At 30.5% G+C, this 15561-nt stretch overlaps 1 long non-coding RNA gene across 1 annotated transcript; it reads right to left on the reverse strand.

The window, feature by feature from the left end:
• Positions 1–11374: 11374 nt before the first annotated feature.
• Positions 11375–12711, reverse strand: LOC136981808 (uncharacterized). The gene is made up of 3 exons (XR_010881773.1): positions 12641–12711; positions 12067–12156; positions 11375–11478 (listed from the first exon to the last, which is right to left on the reverse strand). It is a non-coding gene; the product is annotated as an uncharacterized lncRNA (long non-coding RNA).
• Between the last annotated feature and the right edge of the window lie 2850 nt (positions 12712–15561).

The raw sequence follows: 15561 nt of genomic DNA on the forward strand, positions 1-15561 counted from the left end.
ATATTTTTCAGATGAATTTAGGAAGCTCATCAAGAATTATCAAAGAACCAACATTTTGTATCAATTGCTATTTACAGTCTTTCACGTATACATTAAAAAAATTTGGCGTAAATGTTTTACCTTCATGCGAGGAATTCGAGGGTGACACTAGCAATTTTGATCGGTTGTATTACGCTTTTTATGTTGTAATTTGGGTTCTGATTTACTTCTGGGGAATGTTTGTTTCTTTTGTTGACGAGCAAACATCTATCAAATATTGCGGGGGTATTCTCTACAACATAAAAGATAGTTATACTACAGTAATTTTCAGTAAATGTTTCATGATAGGGATATTTTCGTCAGTGCTGATTTGCTTGATAAAAAATTATTTTCAAAAACATCCAAAAATTCAAACATTCGAATATAATTATAAAGGCGAGGTAGAAAGGTTGTTCAAGGTGAGGAAATGGGTTCGAATATTCGTATTATTCTCACTTGTTTCTTGATGCGTAATAGTATCATTTTTATCAGATATTCAAATGCTTTTCATTCCTATTCCGGAGAATCGATTAATAATTTGCTCAGTTTTCTATAATTTTCTCTATATTTGGTGTTTTGGAGTCATTTTACATTCCATTGCTATAGGATTTCTCGTAATGTACTTCGTAAAATTAAAATTTGTCAGTATTTATCAGGCTTTGTCAGGGTGTAGAAGCAGTTTGGAAAGAATAAACATTGCTCTTCGAATAGAAGAAAGAAAATTTGTTGAGTTATGCGAAATTACTAAAGTAATAGATTATAAATTTTCTGACATATTTTCGATTATGTACTGCTGCATGACAAATTCAATAGCTTGTTGTTTGTACTTTGTCATATTTGCCTCTCCCCTTGATAAACTTTTTTTCGCATTTATGGCATTGGTTATCACATTATCATATATGGTGGTTGGTTTGATTGTTGCTGATGTGCCAATAAAGGTAAGCCAATATTTCTAATAATCGTTTATAATTACTAGACATAGAATTAAATATTAAATGTTTTCTTGTGTAAAATTATAATTAAATGAAAATACTTTCACTCTACATTCGACTTGCTGCCAGTACATTTATCGCTCTCTGTTGAAAAGAAATTAAAAATATGTAAATTCATACGAAAAAGGATATCATTTAAAAAACGAATATTATATTAATTTAATTCCTGTGACAATGTATATCCTGAACATTACTAGAATTAAGAAAGTGATATTCAAAAATAAGAATATTCGAATTGTTAGGTGCAGAAAATCAAATATTTATATAGTTTTCATAGTTTGACACACCCTTTTAAACCTGTGTGACCTTCTCACATGTATTCATTAAAGGCGAATAAATGTGCTGAAAATTGCCCAAACGTGCCCTGAAATATTATAGTTCAGATGCGTGTTTGTTTAAAGTGAAGATTAGTATGAAATATTATTCAATTATATGAAAAATAACTATTTAAATATTATTTTCAGGCTGCAGCGTCTATCGAAGAGTTACGCATTTTAAGTAATTACGAATTAGACGTTATTGACAAATGGAAGGTAAAACATTTTTTCAAAAGGTTTGAAAATTTTCATTTGTAAAACAATATCATGAATTCACTTGAGCCTTTATAACATACTATGACTTTATAAAACGGCCTTCAAATGTGGATGACCACTATGTGAAATCTGTAATTATGTGGAATAATGAGCAAACAGTTATTTTAGTTTTTTAAACGTGATTTAGATTAATTAATATAAGTAACATGTCACGCTTAACACATTAAATGATGCAATTATTAAATGTGTTAAGCGTGACATGTTACTTATATGTCTAGTAATTAGATATACTTTATTCTAGGGTTTCAACTAAATGTTCTTGATAATGGGCATATTCTCACTAAACTAATTAGCAATTTATAATTTTAAATACTTGCCTATAACCATTTATAAAAACTTTTTCATTTAGTATGCTCTTCTCTTACAGGTGGTACTATTCATGAAATGGATAAATGGAGGATGCGTGGGATTTCATTACTTTGGAACAATTCTGTTCACTAAACTCTACGTCGTTGAGGTAATTACAAAAGTTGTATTTGATAAAAGAAATTATTTTAAAAAAATGTTAGTTCACAAAAGAGGCCCAAGAGGACACTAGCGGTTTCGTCATAGAGTGGGGCTAGAATCGTTGAAAGTGGATCAAATTTATTTTGTTAATGGTATCTCTCATTTTTACTACATTTTCTGATTCTAATTTAAAAATCCAGCAAGGAGTTGCTCAACATTCCCAGCAACATTTGAAATTTTGGTGGCGCCATCTGTTATCATATTTTATTTATAAAACTTATATATTTTTTAACTATTATAAAATGGCGTAAAGCTTAATTTTGAGGGTAGGGATAGGTTTCGTAAAAAGTTTTAAATGTTAATAACAAATAAAATTGTTTTTATTTGCGGCCTTACACGACCCCCTTTATCACCCATTCTTTCGACTTTTAATCACCAAAATGTAATATCATCAATTCTTCCTAACAGCAAAGTTTCAAAAAATTTCGGCGAGAAAGCACAGGAGTTATTAAGCTTTAAAGAGGAAAAATTAAATCTTGCCCCCACAAAAACCAATACATACAGAAAAATACCTCTGAATTTTTTTTGCATTTTTCGACGTATCAAAGCGACCTGAGTCCAAAATATAAAAATCTTGGGTGAGGGTCATTGTATGACCGATTGCTATACATTCTCTCTATTGTATATAACAGCCGGAAACGTAAAAACGCAACGATCAGAGTTGGCTTCATTTTACGTGTTTCCTGTGGCAGCATTGTGCACTTGGTATTACGAGGATGTCTACAAATTTCATTGAACATTAGAAAGGAAGAGTCATTTCATAAAACTCTTTTCAATGTCTATTTAAAACTATGCAAACTTTACAACTTATAAGCAGTTTTCAGATGTACTAACTTCTACACAACTATGTATTACATATCATTAACAGTAGAGAAGAGTTACTTGATAAAAGGAATGAGTAAATATGCACTGAACTTATTAAACTTATTATATAGTGAATCAATGTTGTGGTTTTTTTAAAATTTTTTGGACATTTAATAAATTACATTTCAATTTATAACATAAATTCGGTTTTTCGACAATGCTTAAAAAATTTTGAATTCTTTGAATTTTCAATTAATTTTCAGAATTTAGAAACAGGTAACTTTTACACATATTTCTAAAACTCGTGAACTAGTAAAATAATAAGTTATTGTGTATTAATCAGTTATAATATTTAATTACTTTTTTACAGTCATTAAGTACAATTTGGAGTGGATTGTCATCGCTGATGCAATTCAGAAAAGTGATGTCGGACGAATACCGTTTTTCGATCTGCAATAGAACTTTATTCGAAAGTTAAACATATTTAAAATTGAATTGGTTTTCAAAATAAAAGAATGAAGAAATCAGCAATTTTAAACACTTGGAAGTATCGTGAAATACAAGTATTTTTCTGTTTCGTGATCGCAAATTTATACAAGAACCACACTGTAAAAGTGGATAAGAAACAACATTTACTAAATTGTTTTTTTCAATATCATACTTAATAAATGTATATATATATATGTTATGCACAACAGTAAAATATAGTATATTATATCTAAGCATATTGTAAACAAACATGCGATAACTAATATTATATTTGTTTGTTTTTCGTGAAACTTTAGATTGATTGAATGTAAACTGTGTTTAGTTATATTACTTTTCATGGGAATCACTATAGGAAGTGTAATGTGAGATTTTAGGTAGAATGTTGCAATATAAATAAAATTTCAAATTGTTATTTTTGCAATTTATTCAAACAGATACAATATTTTAATGTATTTGTTTTATAAAATAATTATAAGTTCGATAAATTAATAAACTTACGTATTATAAATAAGTGTATCAAAAACGATCTGTAAATAAAGTGTAAAAACACAAAATTATGGATGAGTATTCTGAGTTTATTGTCGATTATAGTAGATAAGAAAAGTATAAGTAAGTACCCCAACCAAAACCTTGAAAAGCCAATTAATCAATCACTTGTCATTTGTTCCACTTCTAACACAAAAGAGAGTTTTCACAAAAATAGAAAAAGGCTTCTTTCTCTTAATTTACAATAGAATGCAATGTGAATGCAATTCTCAATTTGTATTTTAAAAATTATTTCTTATTCCAAAATCTAATGGTAAAATGATAATAATAAAATTGCAAAGAGCAAATTATATTTTATATTTCGTATTGCGTGAGTATTTGTTGCACAGTGATCCCCAAAATACTATGCTATGATTAGTTTTATTAATTTAAAATTTTATACTTTTAACATTCTTCAAACATTTCTGTTTTTGTCGAAGCGTTTTTCTGTACATGCATTCTATAAGCGAAGTATAAATATTTGTAAAACATAAAACATATATAACTTGGCGGTTCAAGTTTACCTAGGGAACCCCAATGGCCGCACTTCCGGTCGCCATTTTGATTGCTGTACTACGCACGCGTACTACGTTCAAAAAATTATGCAAATTAGTTAGTATGTATAATTTTTTGAAAAAATAATAATTACATTAGTAAAAAATAAATGTTTTAAGATTATTTTGCAAGTTCAGCTAGCTATGAAATATAAAACAAACTGTTACTCACGTGTTTGACGCTCTGTCATACATTTCCTTTCCGTTTCTTCTCGCTTTTCCTTGATTTGCGATCCCTATCGCTGATGTTTCTCTTTTTACTTGATATTTTTACACGTTTTTTAGTTTTACCACACGAATGTGCCTTACTTTTTTTCCCCTTCTTACACTCGTCGCTTTGTGTAGCAGCTGGAACGGACTCCGGTTCTTTTCATTTCGGCTCGATTCCGGACTCTTCTCTGCACACACCTCCTACAACCCACCTCGCCCCCTTCAATTTTCTACCTTTCTCGTATTTTCTTTTTGCAATTGCTGTTTCGTCTATTTCCACAACTTCATTTATCCCGCCAATCTTAAAAGTACATAGGTTATTAATGGAAACCATCATAACAAAACGTAAAAAGTTTGCCCAGTCGACTGGTGTTTTTTTGGAGATTCCCGAAGCTCCAGCAGCAACAGTTAGCGAACACTCTAAACACAGTAGGTGCCAGATAAATGACAAAATACTCTCCCACGACAAACGACCACATTTCTCTTTAAAGGTTCCTTGGAAAGCTGAATAATTCGTCTTGCAAACATTACATCGCATCGATACAGAGTTTATATCTGCTCTATACATTAATTTACGACGTTTCCCACATTTGTCGCATACCTCTTCTACATGTTGCAAATTCGAGAATATTGCAAATTTCACAACACTAGGTATTTTCTTATCTATTGCCAAATCATCGAAACCAGAGTACATTAATCTAAAGAAACGACCGGAGGTGCAATTAATCGAAAAATTTTCAGAATTAATGTATGCAGTTTCCATTTTGTCACCAAAAAAAAAAACTTCTTACAACAATTACGAATACGATAGAATTATTAAATTTGCTGCACGTTGCATCACGAAAAGTAGACGGAATAAAAACTTACCTTCACTATTAAAAATAGCAGAAAGTAGCATTTTCTCTTCAAAATTGTTTAACTGGTGAAAAAAAACCAATCGCAGCAGTCGAGCCGTCACGAAAAACAAAAAATTTGCATACGAGGCCACCTACACCGAATTTCTAACATCACCTGCCGTCGAGATTACCGGAAGCGCGGCCATTGGGGTTCCCTAGGTAAACTTTAACCAACTTGGCATATATATTTGTAATCCGTCGTTTAGTTTTGTTTTGTAGTTTCATGTGAAAACATACGAGTGATCTACCGACAGCAATACCTCCCACGATTATAATGTATGTAAAAATTGTGTTCTGTTTACCCATTACGAACATGAAAAACAACCAGCAAACTCCACGTAGCCTATCTGTTGGTTATATGCAAACCTATGACAACCTAAAATGATCTTATCCGTATGCTACTGGTGGGCTATAAGTATTGGAATAAGTTCATTTCTAATATGCTAAAATAAAACAGACAGTTAGATTTTACTGGCAACAAGTTACTAAGATAAGACCAGTCTCGCCACAATTACCCCAATGTTGCTTGCGTGACATGTTTTGAAATCCATGCACCTGTTTCAAATGTCGACTTATTGTAAAATTTTTTAAAAATTCTTACAAATCCAATACCTTCCTTCTATTCTTGGTAGATGCTTGACTCTAGAGAGTGTGATACGTACTGTACATGTTTATTGCGCGCCGATACTTAAAAAACATTGCTGGAATTCCTAGATGCCATGCAAGCAACTGCATTCTGTAAAATGTGTTGAAATTGCGACAGCTCTATATTTTTACCTGTAGCATGTAGATACGGCGATTCATCAGAATATAAACATACAATGAATATTTAAAATAAAAGCATTTCTTTGTTCTATATCTAAACAAATTTTTGGGGGTCCATGCATTATATTTCTGTCATCAGTTCACTTCTCATATAAAAAATATTTCTGTTTAACTAGTAATAATATTATTTATTGAATGTTGTAAAAAAGATACTTTCAAGTACAATAACGAAATTAAATCGATATTTGACACACTTCTAACAGAGAAGGGAGGTTTTGTAAACAGAGAGATAAAAAACAGTCATTGATTTAGGGACATTATCAAAAGGGGGAAAGTCCAGGTCTATTCATTATCTGCCCAGAAAGTAATAACATTTTGTTAATCTGAATTAGAAAGTATTTACAAACGAGCATGATGTCAATTAGTGTAACTTGTGACAATTTAAACCGAGTTGAAATTTGATATATTTATCATTATTCGTTTTTGTATCATACAATGAAGTAAGCATAAAAAAGGATGTTTTGCGAAACATGAGTACATGGTTCAGATGATCTACATGGTTCGAACTCCGAGATATTCGAAGACCGAATCAATTTTCTCATTTAGAAAAATGAAGAAGAAATTAAGCCATTTCCAGGTCTTAACAAATATATTCATTTCGATTAACTTAAAACATTAAACACATATAATCTAAAGTAAAAATATCACAATTAAATGTCCTAATTATAACTTCTGCATTTTAAACATGGCTGACAGAACTGCCACACGGATACAGATTGCATGCTTTGCATCGGTATACGTGTGGCAGTTCTTTTATCTCGATTGTCAATATTTTAACGTGCCTCTTAGACTTTTTTCTATCACAGACTTTTCGTATGCCATGGTTAATATGTACATATTAAAAATTATTTCGCATTTTTAACAAATGCATTTACTTATCATATGTGTTTGATTTAATTGTAACTGTTGCAAAATTTAACATATTATTATTAATTAAAATTGTACTATTTGTGTAAAAGCTTATTTTAAACTTTATACTTCACATTTTGCTCAAATTGTTTAAATATTTTCAGACAAAAAGCATATCACGCATTTTATGCTTTATAAGTTTCGAAAGGATATAACGCCACACAAACAGAAAAAAATCTTTCTATATAGTGAAGATAATACATAACTTCAAACATGTGAAATGTAGTTTCAAAAGTTTGTGTAGGAATTTTGGAACTAAAAGATAAAAAATGTGTGTGGTGCCCAAAGAGTACGGGAAAAAATATTGTTTAAACTCGATGAATAACACATAATATATATAACCGAACATACCAAGAATAAAGCTAAGGGCATCGAACACATACGAGGGTCACACGAGAGCTAGAGACAACCTGGGCACACAACAGATTGTCTTTATGCTTCTATTGCATTTTTTAACTGAAAATTATATAAATAAATATTATTTATTTATATAAATTTCCGAATATTTGATTGCAGATCGAAGAATGGTATTCAGCAGACATCGGTTTTCTGAATTCCATCAGTGTTGACAATGCACTCCATATTGTACTTAGTAAATATTAAAAGTATTTAAAATTTATAAAATTATATCAAATAAAAATATGTTTCTGTTTCATTATTTTATAAAGAGAAAAGCCACAAACAATTATTTATTGTAACATCTTCACAATCCCGGCTGCAATTTTTAATTCTATTTTTAATTTACATAATTTGAAGTACATGTTTTTCATCTGAAATCATAGTTTTCCTTTAACAATAGATTTGTGCCGGTATCTAACTCTTTTCGAGGGAAAGATTTAAATTGAAATAACATGACTTCATTATTCATCAGTCCTGCGTATATAGTTAATTCTTGTCTGCTGCCCTATGCTTTGTATCTAATACTGTTTTCGAGATTGAGCAATGACAGACAGCCTACAGTGGCAATTTATAGGTGTAAGATATACAGCACTTTGAGTCTTGAATTTCATAAAACACTCCACTACCGATGTCCATGACAATTCTGCTTGAAATTCCAGAAGGATTTGCCATGTAACAATTTGCTGGTGTACGGTCAATTTCATGAGACAGGATATCTGTGCAAGAGAAAACGCAGTGGCCATTCATCGTGTTACAGAAACAACAATGGACATAATTAGAGAGACGATCCAACGAAGTTCTAGAAAGTGTAGTGAGAAAAAGCTTAGAAACCAACCTACCACAATTGACATTATGCAGTGAGCTGGAAGAACTTATGGCAATGCAACGTAATTTTGATAAACTAATGTTTAGTGATCAAGTCTCAATCCATTTGTGTGGGAAAATGAATCGACGTAAAATCCGAATCTGGAGAATTAAAATCCTCATGTTTACAATAAACACAAATATGACTCACCAAATTGAATGTGTTCTGTGCAATTTCCAATCTGAAGATATACATCCCATTTTACTTCATTGAAAACACCATAATAAAAATATCGTATTTGGATATGATTATCGAACGGCTGCTACAGTGACGACTTTATTTTGCTTTAGGATGGAGAGCCTTCAGTATCGTCGTGAAGTCAGGGCTTTTCTGAACAATTATTCACCAAAGCGGTGGATCAGACGTGGCAGCACAGACAATGAAAGAATACAGGTCCCCTTTGTGATTTCTTTTTTTTGGTGTATCTAAAAGATCAATAGTATGTCCTTCCTCTTTCTACGGTATTGTGAAACAGCAGGTGCGCGTCAGAGTCTCCATTGAAAGTGTTGACACAGACGTGTTGCAGCAGATGTGAGACAAATTGGACTCTCGTATCTGTAGCACTTAAAAACAGTGCGCATATTGAACACTGAATATATATGAAAACACTCTGAAAGATGTCTTAAAAATAAAAAAATAAATTGTGTTTTTTCTTCTAAGGTTTGTGGTGATTTTTACTTTCTCAGCTCTTTTATAAATCTCTTTTAGTTTCCTGTTTCGGGAAAAAACGCTCGGAAAAGTATGTTGTTATTAAATATTAAAGAAAAAAGTTTATTTTAATTAAAAAGAAGTTTTAAACAGTTTTTGTGTTTGTGCCTTGCATGATTCCCAAATGGCTTCTTTCCATCATGATAGCCAACTTTACAGGGGCATCCCATCCCTGCCATGTCGGCTTCTGCGTATAGGTTCGTTATTTGCTGGGAAGCTGCCATTCGTAGATAGAGTAGGTAAAAATAATTTAAAAAATGAAACATGACAAAACATAAAATGAAAATAAATTTATTGACAAAAGCATTTTATATTATTAAAAGTAATAAAAAGAATGAAAAATAATTATAAAACACAATGTTATAAAATCAAACCTGAATGTACTGTTTATATGTACTGAATACAGAAAACAATAATAAAATACATTTCTAAAATTTTAGTATAAAACGTCATTTATTTTATTATGTGTTATTTAGAAACTTGTTATCTTCCATTTAACACAAAACTGACAAGAAGACACTGTACAATCTGTAGTAATGATACACAGCTGGATTTCCTTAAAATCAGCTGGTTGTCCACTTTCGCGGGTTGTTCTCAATAGTGCCTGAGGGGGAAGTGATGCGTTATTCTCGCACGCTAGGATATCTGTATTCCCAATTAATCTAAGGCTATAACATCATAACAACTTTATTGTTAACTACAAAGGTCTCACAATCTCTACAAGGAAGGAAAGCACCACTTCGTGCTCCAAAAATACAATGACGCCCTCTCAGCAGAGATGTATCCGCCGCCCTCCCATAGCCAAATTATAGCTACGACAGGAAGTAGATTTTACACACCTCTGTACTATTTATTGTAAATACTTGAATGTATTACGTTATTTTCTAATAATATTTTTATTCGTTTCTTGTTATTATACATTATATGGTAAGCTGAACCTTAGTAGCCTAACTTCCTGTTTTTTGAGCTTTACAGTAAAAACCCCCACAAAAATTAAAATAATCAATAATACACCATTTTCTGAAATACATTTCTAAAAAATTTTAACATAAAATTTTATTTTCATCACTACGTATTATTTAACAGCGAATTATCTTTCACATAACAAAAAAATCGCGACGGATTACGTGACACGCGCTGCAGTTCGGTGTACAGAGCTAAATGTCTTTGAGATCAGCTGTTTTTCGACGTTGGCAGGTTATTCCCATGTAAGTCTCAGTGGAAGTAAGGTTTATAGACAGATGTTCATCAGTTACCGTAAACACTCAAATATGTCACGAAATTATCGGTCATTTGTATCGGTCGTTTGTTTCGATAGGAGGGGACCAAGTAAATGGTAAAAAAGACGACTTTACTGGACGTTTAATTTTAAAATTAATTGAGGTCATAAAAGTCATCCAATAGAATACAAAATAAGCTTTTCCCGAGTAATGTAGTGCATAGAACGTTTACGAGAGATTTTTGATTCTTGCCCAAGTATACTCGGGCTAGGGACTAAAGTCGATAACATTGGTAAAGTATGGCAACCGGACATCATATGATCACCCAAGATTTTACATTTTTGAACACGGATGACTTAAAACTTCGAGAAATGCAAACAAAAACCTCTGAAGCTTTGCAGAGAGCTTTGTTTACATTTACGTTTTTTATAAAACCCATCCCTACCCTCAAAATTAAGTTTTTTGCCATTTTTTAATAATTAAAAATATAAAGTTTTAAAATAAAATATACCAAATATTGCTGGTATCGTTAAGCAACTAATTGTTGGATTTTTCAAAGTTTACAATAAACACTAAATATAAAAAAAGAAAAGGGTAAGTTCTCTGTTAAAGTTTTAATTTATAAATTTCGTTTCAATATAATCAAATATAAAAAGAATCAAACAAAACAGAGTTATTAACAGTCAGTAACAGTAAATACATAAGAGTAGTTTATTTTTTTTTTTCGAAATTACAATCAGAATAGCAATTTATAATGATAGATAGGAAAACATTGGCATTTGCCTGTGTTTTTAATTTATTACAATTATTTCTTTCTTTATTTTTTTCGTTTTGAATTTATTATTCTTTAATTATATAAATTTTTAAATAATGTTTTATTGCAGATCGAAGAAACGTATTCTTCCGACATCAGATCTCTGAATTGCATCAGCGATGACAGTGCACTCCATATCGAGCATATTGACTATTAAAAAGCAATGAAAATAATTTTAAAAATGTACATATTAATAAGAGTTTTTGATTTACTTGTATTTTAATGCTGTAATTTGTTAAATATTAAAATATTTAAAAGCTGACAAAAGTGGTAATGCTTGTGCACTCATTTCTTTATCAAATAATTCGTAATTTTGCAAAGATGAAGGTAACACTTTACTACACGCAAATATCTATAATAACACATCAATACAATACACGTATATAATAGCTACATTATATCATCACTTATACGTCATGTTTCTGTGTAATATTTCCTGTAATCAATGGTAGACATTGACAGGTTATAATGCCAGTAATCAGAAATACAGATGAAGTTTGTACCCATGTTTATGTATGGATTGATCAACACCTAAGTTCAGACCAATTTCATACATGGAAATGAGTACGATCTTCACGTATAATTCTAATTACTGATATTATATATGTGATGATCTACCGTATCTATTGTGGCTTGATGATTAATGAATTCAATAGAATTCAGTTAATGCTTACTGTAGTGCAGGGTGAGATTTTTAGGCTGAAATATCGAATTATTTTGTTATTAATGTGACATTACCTCAATAACATAGAATTTGGTATAGAGAATTGTTCCAAAATAATGAATGCCCACGCGATCTACATCCATCCATTTCATGAATGTTACAACCTGTAAGACAAAAACAAAATAAATTGCAAAAGTTTTCTTAATCAAATATTTATAAGTGAATATTCGAAATGATAAATTGTTAATCAGTTTTCTAATGACTTCTCGATTATGGCCAACACTTCATTGAAAGCGTAGAATGAAGTATGTTCGATTAATGCAGATTATCTCATTTGATGTGTTAAGCGAAACGTATTATTTAAACGATTCCCAATAAAATTACATGATTGACTCGAGTGAACTTCTTCAACGTAAGTTAACATTAAAGATGGAAACTGTAGTCATGCTTATTAGGAACTTTTATACTAAAAATAGGATTAATTAATAGAAGTAATTTAGTCGTTTGTGGTGTGAATAACTTTTTATTTTTGTATATTTTATATCTATAAAGTAGTTAAAGGATATATGTCTATTTGATCTAGACTATCTGTCTAATCATTATCTGAATTTCTACAATGAAGACATCCTAAATTAACAGATACTTTACCTTCCACTTGTGAATGACATCCAGTTCGTAAATACTTAAAATGCGTAAGTGTTCTATAGAAGATGAAGCCTGAAAATAAAATTTAAATATTTTGTTTTATTAATTTAAATAATTAAATAATATATTACGAAAATAGCTTTTTATATTATATGTTGTGTTTAGAACAGGAGAATAACATTGTTTCGTGTGAATATGTGCTACATGCCTGTTGCCGTTTGATAAATAAATGTTTTATTATTTCATATGTTCATCCAACAAATATGAAGGCCCGTTCAAAATTTTTCGAAATGTATCTACAGCATTATTACGGGACTGCAGTTTGAAAAAATTTTAGACTTATAAATTCCCACTGTCGTTCCACTTTTGTCCTTACTCAATCTTGAGAACGGAGCAAGACTGATGAATGGCGAGATAAAATGTGGAAAGACTCGGAGCAGAACACCCAGATTAATTATATATCAACTTCTGATTTGCACTGAAAGTTACGTCATTTTAATTCAAATGTTATGACCTGAAAGGAGTCAAATTGATGACAAGCATAACTCTATTGCTCATTGGTAACGTATGATATACAGGGGCAAACCACTACTACTTTGAGGTGGAGATCATATATTCTAAATTAAATAACTGAAAAATATGATTAAAAATTACAGCTCGGAATTGTGACGATGACACAACAAATAATTGCTTGTTGTATAAAGTAAAGTAAATATTTTAATACTTTTCAAAATTGGGTTCTCCTGCATCTAACATTTACTAAATTACGTCAAGTGTGTTGTGATAAATACATCTATACGAAAACTTTATTCCTGTATAGGAATCACATGACAAGAAGATTAAGAAGATGAGCACAGATTACACAAAAAACAGAATATTATAACAATATACGGAAATTAATATAAGAAAAAGATTATACAAAAATCAAAATTATTGTTTAATACAATTTTAACCAATTATAATAAGACACTAAAACTTTTGCTTACCTTTACTGGAATATCAGCGACAGCCATACCAACAGTCACATATGATATTGTAATTATCATTGCAAGAAATGCAAAGATGATTTTATCAACGGGTGGAGCAAACATGACATAATACAAACAACTAGCTACAAAATTTATCATGCAAAAACCTACAATCGAAAGTAAGTACGAAAATTCATTATCTAATTCCTTGATAACTTCGCATAATTCAACAAATTTCCTTTCTTCGATTATTAAGACATTTTCAATTCTTTCTGGATTGTTTCTAAACTCCGAACAAGCTTGGCAGATGTTCTCAAATTTTAATTTTATAAAATATATTATGAGAAATATGACAGCAATAGTATGTAACAAGACCCCAAAAACCCATGTATAAAGAAAATTATACAAAACTGAACAAATGACTAAGCGATTTTTGGGAATGGGAACGTATCGAGTTATAACAACAATTATAATTAATATCATTATGTATCCAGAAACAAAGAACATTGCTACGAATCTTCGAACCAATTTTCTTATTTCCAACAACTTTTCTTTCTCGCCTTTATAATTATATTCGAATGTCTGACTTTTTGAGTATTTTTGAAAATAAATTTTAACTAAGCAAATTAGCAGTGACGAAAGAATCTCTAAGAGTAAACATTTACTCAAAATGATTGTACTATAACTTTCTTTTATATTATAGACAATACCCCCGCAATATTGGATACTTGTTTGTTCGTCAACCAGAGAAATAAAAATTCCCCAAAAGTAAAGTAAAACCCAAATTACGAGAAGAAAGGAATAATACAGTCGTTGGCAATTGCTAGTGCCACCGTCTAATTCCTGGCATGAAGGTATAATATTTATACCAAACCACTTTAATATATACGTGAATGGCTGTACATAACAATTGATACAAAATGTGGGATCTTTCATGGTTTTTGGTGAATCTTCTGAATTAATCTGAAAAATATGAAATAGTCTTATGATACAACGTTTCTAAATGTAACTCAGATTTACTATACTAGAAATATCTTGTCTTTTGCTGCACGTCTATTTTCATTGTCATTAAATTTAAATTTGTCACTTCGTTCTGTCACATCTCATTTACCTTTCCTTCTAGATAAAGATTAAGATGCTTTAAGCACTTTCCGGAAAGCACTTACGTTACAATACACAAATCTTAATAAAACAGAACAAAAATTATATCTTGGTTTATTCTCGATATAAAAGAATATATAGAACAAATGAAAATAATAAATTTGACCTGAGAAAATGGATGGCTCAAATGCACCAATTAATTCTGTATTGTGGAAATGTTTGCCAATGTCTGTGTTTGAAGTAACGGTTTAATGGTACGTGGTTTATTTGACAGCTATCAAAAATATTTGCTAAACACATCTAAAAATATGAAATATGAAATAGAAACAGTGCAGAGATTGTCAATACATTAACTATTGTTTGTTTTATGGTACTTAGCATAATTGTACAAAATGCTGAAACACATTCTACTGTACTTTTACATTAAGAGCAATTATCTATAACTGTATTGTCTGAGCTGATTTTTTGAAAGAAATACACTTAAAAATTCCCTGAAAATAAAAACAGCATAGTTTAGGCGTATGTATTCCTATATGTATGCAAGCTGAATACGGAAGTAAAAACGTAAGCGAACGAACAACTAATAAAGCTATTGCACTTATCAATTTGATATACATTTTCCTCCTGTGTATGAAAAACTTTACAGAAAAAAAAACCAGCATAAATTCTCGGATCTCAGCTTAAAAATAAAAAGTATGGGAAGAGTCAGACGGGCAGTTTATGTATTAATTAACTAATTTAACCTTATATCATTTTGAAATTGGTCCCTTATAAATTACTATTACAATAATAATAAACACTTAATTGCGTAGTATGATGTCATATCAAATACATATAATTAATTTTTCAGTATAG

This window comes from Centruroides vittatus, unplaced genomic scaffold (assembly GCF_030686945.1).
Source record: "Centruroides vittatus isolate TY-2023 unplaced genomic scaffold, ASM3068694v2 contig_794, whole genome shotgun sequence".
Classification (NCBI taxonomy): domain Eukaryota; kingdom Metazoa; phylum Arthropoda; class Arachnida; order Scorpiones; family Buthidae; genus Centruroides; species Centruroides vittatus.